The sequence below is a fragment of the Mya arenaria genome, chromosome 17 (assembly GCF_026914265.1).
Source record: "Mya arenaria isolate MELC-2E11 chromosome 17, ASM2691426v1".
Lineage (NCBI taxonomy): Eukaryota > Metazoa > Mollusca > Bivalvia > Myida > Myidae > Mya > Mya arenaria.
In genome coordinates, this window is record NC_069138.1 from 16,158,561 (window position 1) to 16,174,087 (window position 15,527).

Sequence of the window (15,527 nt, forward strand, 5' to 3'; positions counted from 1 at the left end):
AAAACTGTCAGTCAGATGGACCGACCCCATCACAAATTTAGTCGGACGGATGGTTTTCGTGATGTCTGCAACATCTGAGCCCTAATATACAACCTTCCCCAATGTACAACAAACCTCCAATATACAACTTATTCAACCTTCAATAAACAACTAACCCCCAATATTAAACTAAACACCAATATACAACTAACCCCCAATATTAAACTAAACACCAATATACAACTAACCCCCAATATTACACTAAACACCAATATACAACTAACCCCCAATATTAAACTAAACACCAATATACAAATAATCCCCAATATTAAACTAAACACCAATATACAACAAACCCCCAATATTAAACTAAACACCAATATACAACTAACCCCCAATATTAAACTAAACACCAATATACAAATAATCCCCAATATTAAACTAAACACCAATATACAACTAATCCCCAATATCAAACTAAACACCAATATACAAATAACCCCCAATATTAAACTAAACACCAATATAAAACTAATCCCCAATATTAAACTAAACACCAATATACAACTAATCCCAAATATTAAACTAAACACCAATATACAACTAATCCCCAATATTAAACTAAACACCAATATACAACTAACCCCCAATATTAAACTAAACACCAATATACAACTAACCCCCAATATTAAACTAAACACCAATATACAAATAATCCCCAATATTAAACTAAACACCAATATACAACTAATCCCAAATATTAAACTAAACACCAATATACAACTAACCCCCAATATTAAACTAAACACCAATATACAAATAATCCCCAATATTAAACTAAACACCAATATACAACTAATCCTAAATATTAAACTTAACACCAATATACAACTAATCCCCAATATTAAACTAAACACCAATATACAACTAACCCCCAATATTTAACTAAACACCAATATACAACTAATCCCAAATATTAAACTAAACACCAATATACAAATAATCCCCAATATTAAACTAAACACCAATATACAACTAATCCCCAATATTAAACTAAACACCAATATACAAATAATCCCCAATATTAAACTAAACACCAATATACAACTAATCCCAAATATTAAACTAAACACCAATATACAAATAATCCCCAATATTAAACTAAACACCAATATACAACTAACCCCCAATATTAAACTAAACACCAATATACAACTAATCCCCAATATTAAACTAAACACCAATACACAACTAATCCCAAATATTAAACTAAACACCAATATGCAACTAATCCCAAATATTAAACTAAACACCAATATACAAATAATCCCCAATATTAAACTAAACACCAATATACAACTAATCCCAAATATTAAACTAAACACCAATATACAACTAATCCCCAATATTAAACTAAACACCAATATAAAACTAATCCCAAATATTAAACTAAACACCAATATACAAATAATCCCCAATATTAAACTAAACACCAATATACAACTAATACCAAATATTAATCTAAACACCAATATACAAATAATCCCCAATATTAAACTAAACACCAATATACAACTAATCCCAAATATTAAACTAAACACCAATATACAACTAACCCCCAATATTAAACTAAACACCAATATACAAATAATCCCCAATATTAAACTAAACACCAATATACAACTAATCCCAAATATTAAACTAAACACCAATATACAAATAATCCCCAATATTAAACTGAACACCAATATACAACTAACCCCCAATATTAAACTAAACACCAATATACAAATAATCCCCAATATTAAACTAAACACCAATATACAACTAATCCCAAATATTAAACTAAACACCAGTATACAACTAACCCCCAATATTAAACTAAACACCAATATACAACTAACCCCCAATATTAAACTAAACACCAATATACAACTAACCCCCAATATTAAACTAAACACCAATATACAACTAATCCCAAATATTAAACTAGCCCCCAAAATATAACTAAACCCCAAATATACTTCTACCCTCATACACAACTAACATCCAATATTCAACTAGCCTCCAATATACAATATTCTACCCCAAATACACTTCTATCCCCAAATAAACTTCTAACCTGAAGTATACTTCTAACCCCAAATATACTTCTAACCCCACATACACAACTAACCTCCTATATCTGACTAAAGTAACACATGATACAGTAAAACTGAGGTCGTTCAACAAGCGGTCGTTCGAGAACCGGGGGTCCCTCGAGGTCGGAACTTGGTCCTGAACATTTTTCCTTCTATTTCAATATAAAATATACCTACGCTGCATTGAAACCTGAATAAGTCAAGGAGTCGAGCACAATAGTCGGTACCAAGTACATGAATCATGCACAAAACCTTATGGCTCCCTCGAGGTCATAGTTTCACACTTTTTCCCCCAAACGCGTGTTCCAAAATTAACAAACAATTGCTAGGTGTAAATATTTTGCAAGTTGTAAAATTTGCAATGACAGTTGTAAGGTAAATTGTTCATAAACTGGATTTCATTTTAATGCCTCAAAACTATTCACAGAAAAGTCAAACATCTGAAAAGTCTCAATAAATCAAAAACAATTAAAGCTTATGAGCCCATTCAAATGCAATTCTCGGCCTTTCATCATGTTCTGCAAAATGTTTATCTGAAAGCCTGATGTCATGTTATGATCACAAAAAAACTTGAGAGGGATTTTGATACTTATCAAAATAAAGATGAAATGGAACTTGTCATTAATGCAAATAAAAGATCAAATATTTCCTGCTGCAATATTTAGATTTAATTCTAAATGTACATGTCAAATCCAATTTTTATCTCTTTTTTTTCTTATTTCTAAGCGTGCGCCCAACTGGTGTCCCCTTTAACGCTCAAACCTGGAACTACTTCTGCATGTACCAATCATGAAAATACCTCTGCATGTACCAATCATGGAACTACCTCTGCATGTACCAATCATGGAACTACCTGTGCATGTAACAATCATGCCTATCAATGATGTCGTTGATGGTGCCAGAATACATAAACACTGTTTACATGAAACAGAACAAACAGAACTATGATCAATCGATTATCTATCCTTGGAATTCTGAAATGTCAGGTCGTAATGTAGTAAATCAGACAAACCAAATACCTATGGGTCATACAGCAGTAAATCATTATGGTAAAAATTGTTTGTAAGTCATCTGGAAACCATCTGATTTCCTCTACAGTTTTGAACAGAGTCTAGGAAATAATTATACAATTAGGTACCTCACTCCAATTAACAATCATCTTGTCGATTATAAAAGAAACAATATTCTCTGGATTCAGCTTATTGTAGATGGGCTTGGCTTATCATATACATGAGTAAAATAATTCATGTACCAAGCCTGTCTGTTGATGCAAGCATACCAAAGCATTATCCCTTTCAATTCAATGTGTGAGATTTGGGCAAAACTTTGATCTGAGTACTTTCAGAGTGCTGAGTTTCAGAACAATATTTTTATTTGGTACCACTAAGTTTTCTTGAAATATGACCACATTAAAGCACCATTAACTCTTTCAGTTGCTCGCCTTAGGAATGTTTCTCTAAACTAGGACCATTAACACTTAAGAGGCTGTCCTACAGAAAACACATTCCTACAAAGGACTTTTATGACTTTGTAATTAATACACAGTCTTGTGGTTGAATCCATCCTGTGCTGAAGTAAAGTGGCTTCCTGCTCATACCTAGTAAATATATATATAACAGGATTATGGTTTTAGCGCTGTGTTATAAAGGGGTGCTGCACCCTGTCCTTTTTTGGAAGCATACTTCATGCCTCATGGAGTGCAGCATGGGCAGCCTTCTGCCTTCATAGATTTAAATACTTAACATTGTCAACTATTTCCCTTTGTTTGATTAAACTTAGAGTATGACTTGACATTCATACTATTATCACATATCGTAAAAGCCCATTTCCTAACACACATGCCATGGTTTTTTACGGGTCTCTATTTCAATTCTGCGACATGAAAAAGGTTAACCTTAACTATTAACAATTAAAAAACTGCAAATAGGTCCAATGAAAAGCATCTGCGCCCTTACAGAGCACCTGCTCAGGCTGCCGACGTCATGCATCTACAGTAAACCTATACCAGGGACATAATTTAACTTTTCCAGACCACTATAGCCAGCTGGGCCCTGTAGCTTTTTAAATTAACCAGCCCAGCATCAAACCCACCAGCCCAACATTTTGTATACGCATTTTATTTACATCCAATTCAAATCACTGACTCACCCATTGTTTATTACTAGGGAATGACAGGTTCAAAACAATACAAGTAAGTTGTCATAGGCAGCTTTGTAAAGGTTCTCAAAATGTTTGCTGTCTCACAGTTTTCAAAGGGCTTTTCTTTACATTTTGGAATACCAAGGGACCTTTAGTGTGTATCACTAGTTTCATGTTTAAACTGTCAACAGTAATGACAAAAATATTTCACATAACCAGCAGATGTACTGTACTCAAAACGAACCAAACATGATGGGTATTGGTCGGCAATGTGTGGTAGTTCGACCATATAAGGGAGTATTTAAGCTCTGGCTGTTTAATATTTTCATGTTTTTCAAAATGCTTTTGTAATTCGGCCTTGCAAGCCTCAATGCCGTCAAGAAATTTCCTCATAAGTCTACATGGGCGCGGCCATATTGGATTTTTCTGATGCGTGATTGGCTATCGCAATTATTCTATTTCCCGGTGCCCGGTACCCATTTGCAAGAGGTATTTCTTGGCGACCGGGAGCATACTATTCGGACTACTTTTGAATTTCTGTCGCCCAAATCGGAAATAGGTCGACATTGGCGAGTGGGCGAGTGCTAAGTATACCCTACCATATACAATAAGGGATTATAAAGGTCATGTGATAATCCAATAGGTCATGTGATGCATTGTCAGCAAGAAAAAAAAAGGGACAACTATTCAAAGATGAGGTTTCATGAGCCATCTATCTTAGTAAAGAAGGAATAAAATTAAGTCAGGTAAGCATTTGAAAGAAAAAGTTCAAACTCAAATGTTTTTTTCTGTGATTATCTGGGCATAACTCACAGTATATTTTTAAGTCAATGTAGCTGGGCATATTTCACAGTATATTGTTCAGTCAATGTAGCTGGGCATAACTCACAGTACATTGTTCAGTCAATGTAGCTGGGCATAACTCACAGTATATTGTTCAGTCAATGTAGCTGGGCATAACTCACAGTATATTGTTCAGTCAATGTAGATGGGCATAACTCACAGTATATTGTTCAGTCAATGTAGCTAGGCATAACTCACAGTACATTTGTTCAGTCAATGTAGCTGGGCATAACTCACAGTACATTGTTCAGTCAATGTAGCTGGGCATAACTCACAGTATATTTCTCAGTCAATGTAGCTAGGCATAACTTACAGTACATTGTTCAGTCAATGTAGCTGGGCATAACTCACAGTACATTGTTCAGTCAATGTAGCTAGGCATTACTCACAGTATATTATTCAGTCAATGTAGCTGGGCATAACTCACAGTATTTTGTTCAGTCAATGTAGCTGGGCATAACTCACAGTATATTTTTAAGTCAATGTAGCTGGGCATTATACTCACAGTATATTTCTCAGTCAATGTAGCTGGGCAAAATTCACAGTATATTGTTCAGTCAATGTAGCTGGGCATAACTCGCAGTACATTGTTCAGTCAATGTAGCTGGGCATAACTCGCAGTACATTGTTCAGTCAATGTAGCTGGGCATAACTCGCAGTACATTGTTCAGTCAATGTAGCTGGGCATAACTCGCAGTACATTGTTTGGTCTATGTAGCTGGGCATAACTCGCAGTACATTGTTCAGTCAATGTAGCTGGGCATAACTCACAGTACATTGTTCAGTCAATGTAGCTGGGCATAACTCACAGTACATTGTTCAGTCAATGTAGCTGGGCATAACTCACAGTACATTGTTCAGTCAATGTAGCTGGGCATAACTCACAGTACATTGTTCAGTCAATGTAGCTGGGCATAACTCACAGAACATTGTTCAGTCAATGTAGCTGGCCATAACTCAACAGTACATTGTTCAGTCAATGTAGATGGGCATAACTCACAGTACATTGTTCAGTCAATGTAGCTAGGCATAACTCACAGTACATTGTTCAGTCAATGTAGCTGGGCATAACTCACAGTACATTGTTCAGTCAATGTAGCTGGGCATAACTCACAGTACATTGTTCAGTCAATGTAGCTGGGCATAACTCACAGTACATTGTTCAGTCAATGTAGCTGGGCAAAACTCAACAGTGTATTGTTAAGTCAATGTAGATGGGCATAACTCACAGTATATTGTTCAGTCAATGTAGCTAAGCATAACTCACAGTACATTTGTTCAGTCAATGTAGATGGGCATAACTCACAGTATATTGTTCAGTCAATGTAGCTGGGCATAACTCACAGTATATTTCTCAGTCAATGTAGCTGGGCATAATTCACAGTACATTGTTCAGTCAATGTAGCTGGGCATAACTCACTGTACATTGTTCAGTCAATGTAGCAGGGCATAACTCACAGTACATTGTTCAGTCAATGTAGCTGGGCATAACTCACAGTATATTTCTCAGTCAATGTAGCTAGGCATAACTTACAGTACATTGTTCAGTCAATGTAGCTGGGCATAACTCACAGTACATTGTTCAGTCAATGTAGCTAGGCATTACTCACAGTATATTATTCAGTCAATGTAGCTGGTCATAACTCACAGTATATTGTTCAGTCAATGTAGATGGGCATAACTCACAGTACATTGTTCAGTCAATGTAGCTGGGCATAACTCACAGTATATTGTTCAGTCAATGTAGCTGGGCATAACTCAACAGTGTATTGTTAAGTCAATGTAGCTGGGCATAACTCACAGTATATTGTTAAGTCAATGTAGCTAGGCATAACTCACAGTATATTGTTCAGTCAATGTAGCTGGCCAAAACTCAACAGTGTATTTTTCAGTCAATGTAGATGGGCATAACTCACAGTACATTGTTCAGTCAATGTAGCTGGGCATAACTCACAGTATATTGTTCAGTCAATGTAGCTGGGCATAACTCACAGTACATTGTTCAGTCAATGTAGCTTGGCATAACTCACAGTACATTGTTCAGTCAATGTAGCTGGGCAAAACTCAACAGTGTATTGTTAAGTCAATGTAGCTGGGCATAACTCACAGTATATTTTCAGTCAATGTAGCTAGGCATAACTCACAGTACATTTGTTCAGTCAATGTAGCTGGGCATAACTCACAGTACATTGTTCAGTCAATATAGCTGGGCATAACTCACAGTATATTTCTAGGTCAATGTAGCTGGGCATAACTCACAGTATATTTCTAGGTCAATGTAGCTGGGCATACTTCACAGTATATTGTTCAGTCAATGTAGCTGGGCATAACTCACAACTTATATTGTTCAGTCAATGTAGCTGGGCATAACTCACAGTACATTGTTCAGTCAATGTAGCTGGGCATAACTCACAGTACATTGTTCAGTCAATGTAGATGGGCATAACTCACAGTACATTGTTCAGTCAATGTAGCTGGGCATAACTCACAGTACATTGTTCAGTCAATGTAGCTGGGTATAACTCACAGTACATTGTTCAGTCAATGTAGCTGGGCATAACTCACAGTACATTGTTCAGTCAATGTAGCTGGGCATAACTCACAGTACATTGTTCAGTCAATGTAGCTGGGCATAACTCACAGTATATTGTTCAGTCAATGTAGCTGGGCATAACTCACAGTACATTGTTCAGTCAATGTAGCTGGGCATACCTCACAGTATATTGTTCAGTCAATGTAGCTGGGCATAACTCACAGTACATTGTTCAGTCAATGTAGCTGGGCATAACTCACAGTACATTGTTCAGTCAATGTAGATGGGCATAACTCACAGTATATTGTTCAGTCAATGTAGATGGGCATAACTCACAGTACATTGTTCAGTCAATGTAGCTGGGCATAACTCACAGTACATTGTTCAGTCAATGTAGCTGGGCAAAACTCAACAGTGTATTGTTCAGTCAATGTAGCTATGCATAACTCACAGTACATTTATTCAGTCAATGTAGATGGGCATAACTCACAGTACATTGTTCAGTCAATGTAGATGGGCATAACTCACAGTACATTGTTCAGTCAATGTAGCTGGGCATAACTCACAGTATATTTCTCAGTCAATGTAGCTGGGCATAACTCACAGTACATTGTTCAGTCAATGTAGCTGGGCATACCTCACAGTACATTGTTCAGTCAATGTAGCTGGGCATAACTCAACAGTGTATTGTTAAGTCAATGTAGCTGGGCATAACTCACAGTATATTGTTAAGTCAATGTAGCTGGGCATAACTCACAGTACATTGTTCAGTCAATGAAGCTGGGCATAACTCAACAGTGTATTGTTAAGTCAATGTAGCTGGGCATAACTCACAGTATATTGTTAAGTCAATGTAGCTAGGCATAACTCACAGTATATTGTTCAGTCAATGTCGCTGGGCAAAACTCAACAGTGTATTTTTCAGTCAATGTAGATGGGCATAACTCACAGTACATTGTTCAGTCAATGTAGCTGGGCATAACTCACAGTATATTGTTCAGTCAATGTAGCTGGGCATAACTCACAGTACATTGTTCAGTCAATGTAGCTGGGCATAACTCACAGTACATTGTTCAGTCAATGTAGCTGGGCAAAACTCAACAGTGTATTGTTAAGTCAATGTAGCTGGGCATAACTCACAGTATATTGTTCAGTCAATGTAGCTAGGCATAACTCACAGTACGTTTGTTCAGTCAATGTAGCTGGCCATAACTCACGGTACATTGTTCAGTCAATGTAGCTGGGCATAACTCACAGTATATTGTTCAGTCAATGTAGCTGGGCATAACTCACAGTACATTGTTCAGTCAATGTAGCTGGGCATAACTCACAGTACATTGTTCAGTCAATGTAGCTGGGCATAACTCACAGTACATTGTTCAGTCAATGAAGATGGGCATAACTCACAGTACATTGTTCAGTCAATGTAGCTGGGCATAACTCACAGTACATTGTTCAGTCAATGTAGCTGGGCATAACTCACAGTACATTGTTCAGTCAATGTAGATGGCCAAAACTCACAGTACATTGTTCAGTCAATGAAGATGGGCATAACTCACAGTACATTGTTCAGTCAATGTAGCTGGGCATACCTCACAGTATATTGTTCAGTCAATGTAGCTGGGCATAACTCACAGTACATTGTTCAGTCAATGTAGCTGGGCATAACTCAACAGTGTATTTTTCAGTCAATGTAGCTGGGCATAACTCACAGTATATTGTTCAGTCAATGTAGCTGGGCATAACTCACAGTACATTGTTCAGTCAATGTAGCTGGGCATAACTCACAGTATATTGTTCAGTCAATGTAGCTGGGCATAACTCACAGTACATTGTTCAGTCAATGTAGCTGGGCATAACTCACAGTACATTGTTCAGTCAATGTAGCTGGGCATAACTCACAGTACATTGTTCAGTCAATGAAGCTGGGCATAACTCAACAGTGTATTGTTAAGTCAATGTAGCTGGGCATAACTCACAGTATATTGTTAAGTCAATGTAGCTAGGCATAACTCACAGTATATTGTTCAGTCAATGTCGCTGGGCAAAACTCAACAGTGTATTTTTCAGTCAATGTAGATGGGCATAACTCACAGTACATTGTTCAGTCAATGTAGCTGGGCATAACTCACAGTATATTGTTCAGTCAATGTAGCTGGGCATAACTCACAGTACATTGTTCAGTCAATGTAGCTGGGCATAACTCACAGTACATTGTTCAGTCAATGTAGCTGGGCAAAACTCAACAGTGTATTGTTAAGTCAATGTAGCTGGGCATAACTCACAGTATATTGTTCAGTCAATGTAGCTAGGCATAACTCACAGTACATTTGTTCAGTCAATGTAGCTGGCCATAACTCACAGTACATTGTTCAGTCAATGTAGATGGGCATAACTCACAATATATTGTTCAGTCAATGTAGCTGGGCATAACTCACAGTACATTGTTCAGTCAATGTAGCTGGGCATAACTCACAGTACATTGTTCAGTCAATGTAGCTGGGCATAACTCACAGTACATTGTTCAGTCAATGTAGCTGGCCAAAACTCACAGTACATTGTTCAGTCAATGTAGCTGGGCATAACTCACAGTACATTGTTCAGTCAATGTAGCTGGGCATAACTCAACAGTACATTGTTCAGTCAATGTAGCTGGGCAAAACTCACAGTACATTGTTCAGTCAATGAAGATGGGCATAACTCACAGTACATTGTTCAGTCAATGTAGCTAGGCATAACTCACAGTACATTGTTCAGTCAATGTAGCTGGGCATAACTCACAGTACATTGTTCAGTCAATGTAGCTAGGCATAACTCACAGTACATTGTTCAGTCAATGTAGCTGGGCATAACTCACAGTACATTGTTCAGTCAATGTAGCTAGGCATAACTCACAGTACATTGTTCAGTCAATGTAGCTGGGCATAACTCACAGTACATTGTTCAGTCAATGTAGCTGGGCATAACTCAACAGTACATTGTTCAGTCAATGTAGCTGGGCAAAACTCACAGTACATTGTTCAGTCAATGAAGATGGGCATAACTCACAGTACATTGTTCAGTCAATGAAGATGGGCATAACTCACAGTACATTGTTCAGTCAATGTAGCTGGCCAAAACTCACAGTACATTGTTCAGTCAATGTAGCTGGCCAAAACTCACAGTACATTGTTCAGTCAATGTAGCTGGGCATAACTCACGGTACATTGTTCAGTCAATGTAGCTGGCCAAAACTCAACAGTACATTGTTCAGTCAATGAAGATGGGCATAACTCACAGTACATTGTTCAGTCAATGTAGATGGGCATATCTCACAGTACATTGTTCAGTCAATGTAGCTGGGCATAACTCACAGTATATTGTTCAGTCAATGTAGCTGGGCATAACTCACAGTACATTGTTCAGTCAATGTAGCTGGGCATAACTCACAGTACATTGTTCAGTCAATGTAGCAGGGCATAACTCAACAGTATATTTTCAATTATTGTAGCAAGGCATAACTCAACAGTATATTTTCAGCGAATGTAGCTGGGCATAACATTAAGTAGGCATATTTACAGGCCATGATTAACATGTGTATATTGTCACTAGTGAAATATATCCTTAGTTTTATGTGAATATCATTCAATTGTTTCTGAGCAATGGCCAAGGTAGAAGTTTTGCTAAACAATAACTAGTGCAAACGCTCATTGCTACTAGCACAAAGGCTTTCACACTTCTTATTCAGTATGATCTAACATTATCAAACCCTTGACTTGAAACATAATCTCTTACTCAAAAGTTCTAGTTTTTTTCGGTATTTTGGGAATATGACCTATACCCATGATATTGGGAATTTTCATGTCAATTTTGGCAAAATTGGGAAATTCTTCATAAATAATTACAAAGGATAAAATTTATATAATATTAAAATGAATAGCATTGGTATTTTCAACATAATATTCACTTACTCTGTTAGCACCTTACATTGTTTAAGCACTTGTTTTAACTCTTTAAAGGGACTGTGTCACAGATTGGCACCAAAAAAAGTTTTTTTTCTGTAACAAATCTCAGGACAATTATCTAATAGAATGTGTTACGCTTTGATATCATAATTGTAAAAAAAAGTAACAAAATGTAAAAAAAAAATTGTGTCAGAGACCGAGTTCGAACCCGCGTCACCAAAATTGAAGTCCAGCGTCTTACTTACTGAGCTATTAAGGCTTACTCTAATAGGGTGACATAATTAAGCTATACACCTACCTCGGTAATATCATGTGATAACGCCGACTAGCCAATCACGCATAAAGAATGAATTCTACCTGCATGGTAGACATACCCAGTAATCTTTTTTAATGGAAAAATACCAAATAACTGCTGAACTTAAATAAATTGTAAACTTTAATTTGTCACACAGTTTGTTTTCATTTATAAAAGTGTCTTTCAGTGCAGATGCCAAAAGGTGGTTGAACTATTTTCAGCACACATTTAGGTGGTTAAACCAAAATAAAATTACCATGAAGGCTCTTGTACAGCAAAGGAAATGTCAGGAAATTAAAATACCACAATTAAATAATGTTAAAGCAGAAACAATTGCAAACATATGTGTTTTTGAAACTTATACGTCCTAAAAAGTATCAAAATCTCGCTTCCCACATTTGTAAACAACAGACTGCAGGGCTTTTTCTATAGTACCCACGGGTCCGACTATCGGACCCATTCCCAAAGCAAAATATAAGATATTTTTCCCAATTTTCAGAAAAAAATCCCAATAAAAAATAATATTTTTTTTTTTTTTTTTTTTTTTTAGAAAGTCTTTTTTTTCCAGTACTGGTTCATTTTCAACATCCTAATAAATTATGTGATGTAATTTTTTTTTGATAATTGAACTTGGAAATCATTGATTTTCATCACATTCAGAGATCAGTATGAAATATTATCTATCATGTCTATTGCAATAGATATTTACACCCAAGGATTGATATTTCAGCCATTTTGGGTCTTTTAAAGGGAAATCAACTAATATTAAATCATTTCCTAATTCGCAGGAGACTAGAAAGCTATTTCTTTTAACCATGAAATTTCCCACTTTCGGCATTTTCACGACGCAAAATTTCCCAAAATGTCTAGGGTCTTTTTCCCAAAATGGTCAGAAAAAGCCCTGGACTGGCCGAAGGTTTTCCTTCAATAACTTTTTTATTCCGTAACCTAGACGCATGAAATAAAAAGTCGAGTGAGGCATAGTAATTGTTGAGCCGAATGCGCGTCATGATTTTTTTGAAATATATACTTTATACCACTTACCAGGCGAAAACAGGTTCTAAAAATCCTATTTCGTCATGGTTTCGCCGCCATCTTGCATATCAAGCTCCAAAACCTCACTTAAACCCTTGCAGATTCGGAATACGTGTACCCCCCTGTGAATAGACGCTTGCATGTAGGGAAAGTAACTGTTTTGTTTATATTTTCATCGTCAACTTTCTCTTTTTTTCTTTCGTAATTTTTGGAACTCCAGATTGGGAATATTTATTCGGAAATTGGGAAAAAAAGATATTTTTTGCCATTGGGAACATGACCGAATACCGGCTATAGAAATTGCCGGAAAAAAACCCTGACATATTCTACAGAGCTTTAATACTTATAAGTTTACACGTATGAATATCGCCTTGCAGAGAAATATCTTGTAACGGTAATATCTCTTGTTCTCTCAAAGATGAATACATGTATGCACATGAACATTTATGAAACTGAGAAAATACAGCGGGCAATGATCACAATACATTCTAGAGAGCAACCATGCAGTGGGCACAATCATAATTTTATGTAAATATTTATGTTAGGTGATTCTGCCGAAGTCATTCTTAAAGCAGTTTTATTTTGCATGTACCAAGATTGTTTTTTAAGTAAATCAGTTATAGCGCTTGATTTTCAGACAACATTATTAGGGATAAATCAAGGAAGCAATTTTCATGATTTTTCTCGCATTGAAAATACATTAATGTGAGTTATTCTTGGGCTCGCTGGCAGTTTGTGTATTTTGTGCCTTTTCACTATTGTTTTTTATTGAATTACAGTGTCATCATTGCCTATGGTCTCTCTTGTTGTTTATGGAACTATGGCCTGGCTGTCGACTATGGTCTGCCTGTGCCTTATTGAATTTTTTCACGGATATCGTCTAGGCATTTGTTTTCAAGCGTTTTTGCAAACCGGATTAGTTTTGTTTACTCACGTTACAATCTGCATTTAATAAGCATAGGATCTACAACATCGGAATCTTTCTTTCATCTTTACAATTAACTTTCACCAAGGTATTTGTATTTGGTATAAAAACCCTAAGATTTACACTATCTTCGTTATTCTTCAAGATGTTATACATAAGAAAAAGACCAGGAAAATCCTTTATATGTAAACTGATGTCATTGCCGCAAGTGATTAAAAGTAGTTTGAATAATTCTGTAGCATCGGTTTATTTCAATAAAAGTGTTTCATTCTAGCCAAAGAAATATATATATATAAATAATTGATATTATGAATTAAATTACTGTTCAGCATTGTTTTATCACTGTGTTATCCATTTCTTATAAAAAAATATCTCTGAAATTAAAATCTCACCAATTTTGGACAAATGGCAGCAATTCTATCATGGATGATCTGACATATAGAATTTACCCTACATTATAAGCTATAGGAAACAATGAAATGTTGTCAATAACTGACTTGACATTGTCAATTGGCAGTGTCTTGTGCATTTGTGTAATGAGCAGATGGCAGGTATTTTCATAATCTGTATTCACCTAATTAGCATATATCAGTCAATTATTGGAACATCACCAGTAGAGAACAGGCTCATCAAAAGATAAAAGATCTTCATCTTTATGTGAAATTTTCATGATGAAGTTTGTTTTGTATTCAGACTTTTTTGCTCTTTGTAACATTTTCAATCAGAATGTTCCCTACGTCTACAATGTACTAAAATGACAAATTGGGGGAGACTGGTATTTTGTCAGAACCTTTTCTGGAATTTTTTGCTCATCGCTCTATTTAGAATAAGTGACATCAAGGAAAGTGATTTAAAAATGTCATTTAGTTCTAAGATGTTACCATGCCATATTCAAACAAATTTAAGAAAGATGAGTTCAAAACAACTGAGCTGAATGTTAGGAAAATAAGATTCACCCCCTGTAATCTAATGGTTCATACAAATGCTTTTAAGTCAGATAATTTAGTCAAAAATATTAATATAACTGCAAAACTAATATTAAAATTTCAGGAAAGTATAAGCATTGTCATGCTTCTATGTGCATTTTTAGAAAAGATAAAATCAATGCCCTTTATCAATCCTGGAGGAAACACTTAGTTAAATACTTAGTTAACATTAGTACAAATATTTCTAGACATATATACAGAAATTAATTGAGAAGCTCTGTATAATATTTTTGTGCATGTATACATTTGATAAATATAAAGCAATCTATGTCAGAAAGTTAGAAAAAGGATCAACATATTTTTGTAATTTAAAGCAAGAGAAAGAAGTATTACTTAATATACATTGTATTAATGCTATTCATGATGAAAAGAAACCCTAATTTACCAATGATATGGCATTTTTCCTGGGAAAGAATATTATACATGCATTGTGTGTGTACAAAATCAGGGTTATTCCTGAGAGATTTTCAACTGGGGGTTGTGGGACTATCAAGACATCAAGTTGACAAAAGGGAGGTTAATGTAAGTTTACAGAGTCCAAAAAGATGTGGAAATCAGACCAATTTTTTACTAATATTAATAATCGAAGATTGAAATCGATCAATGATCAATTAATAATCAATCATTTTTGTTCATATACAAACACCTTTTGATTATTGTATTACTTTATTTATCTTTCATTTATTATTAAATTAAATACAAATTAA

At 35.6% G+C, this 15,527-nt stretch overlaps 1 protein-coding gene across 2 annotated transcripts in view; it reads right to left on the minus strand.

Moving 5' to 3' along the window:
• Nucleotides 1-15,527, minus strand: part of LOC128224098 (14 kDa phosphohistidine phosphatase-like) — a 76,417-nt gene that overhangs the window by 59,753 nt on the left and 1,137 nt on the right. The window lies entirely within an intron of this gene.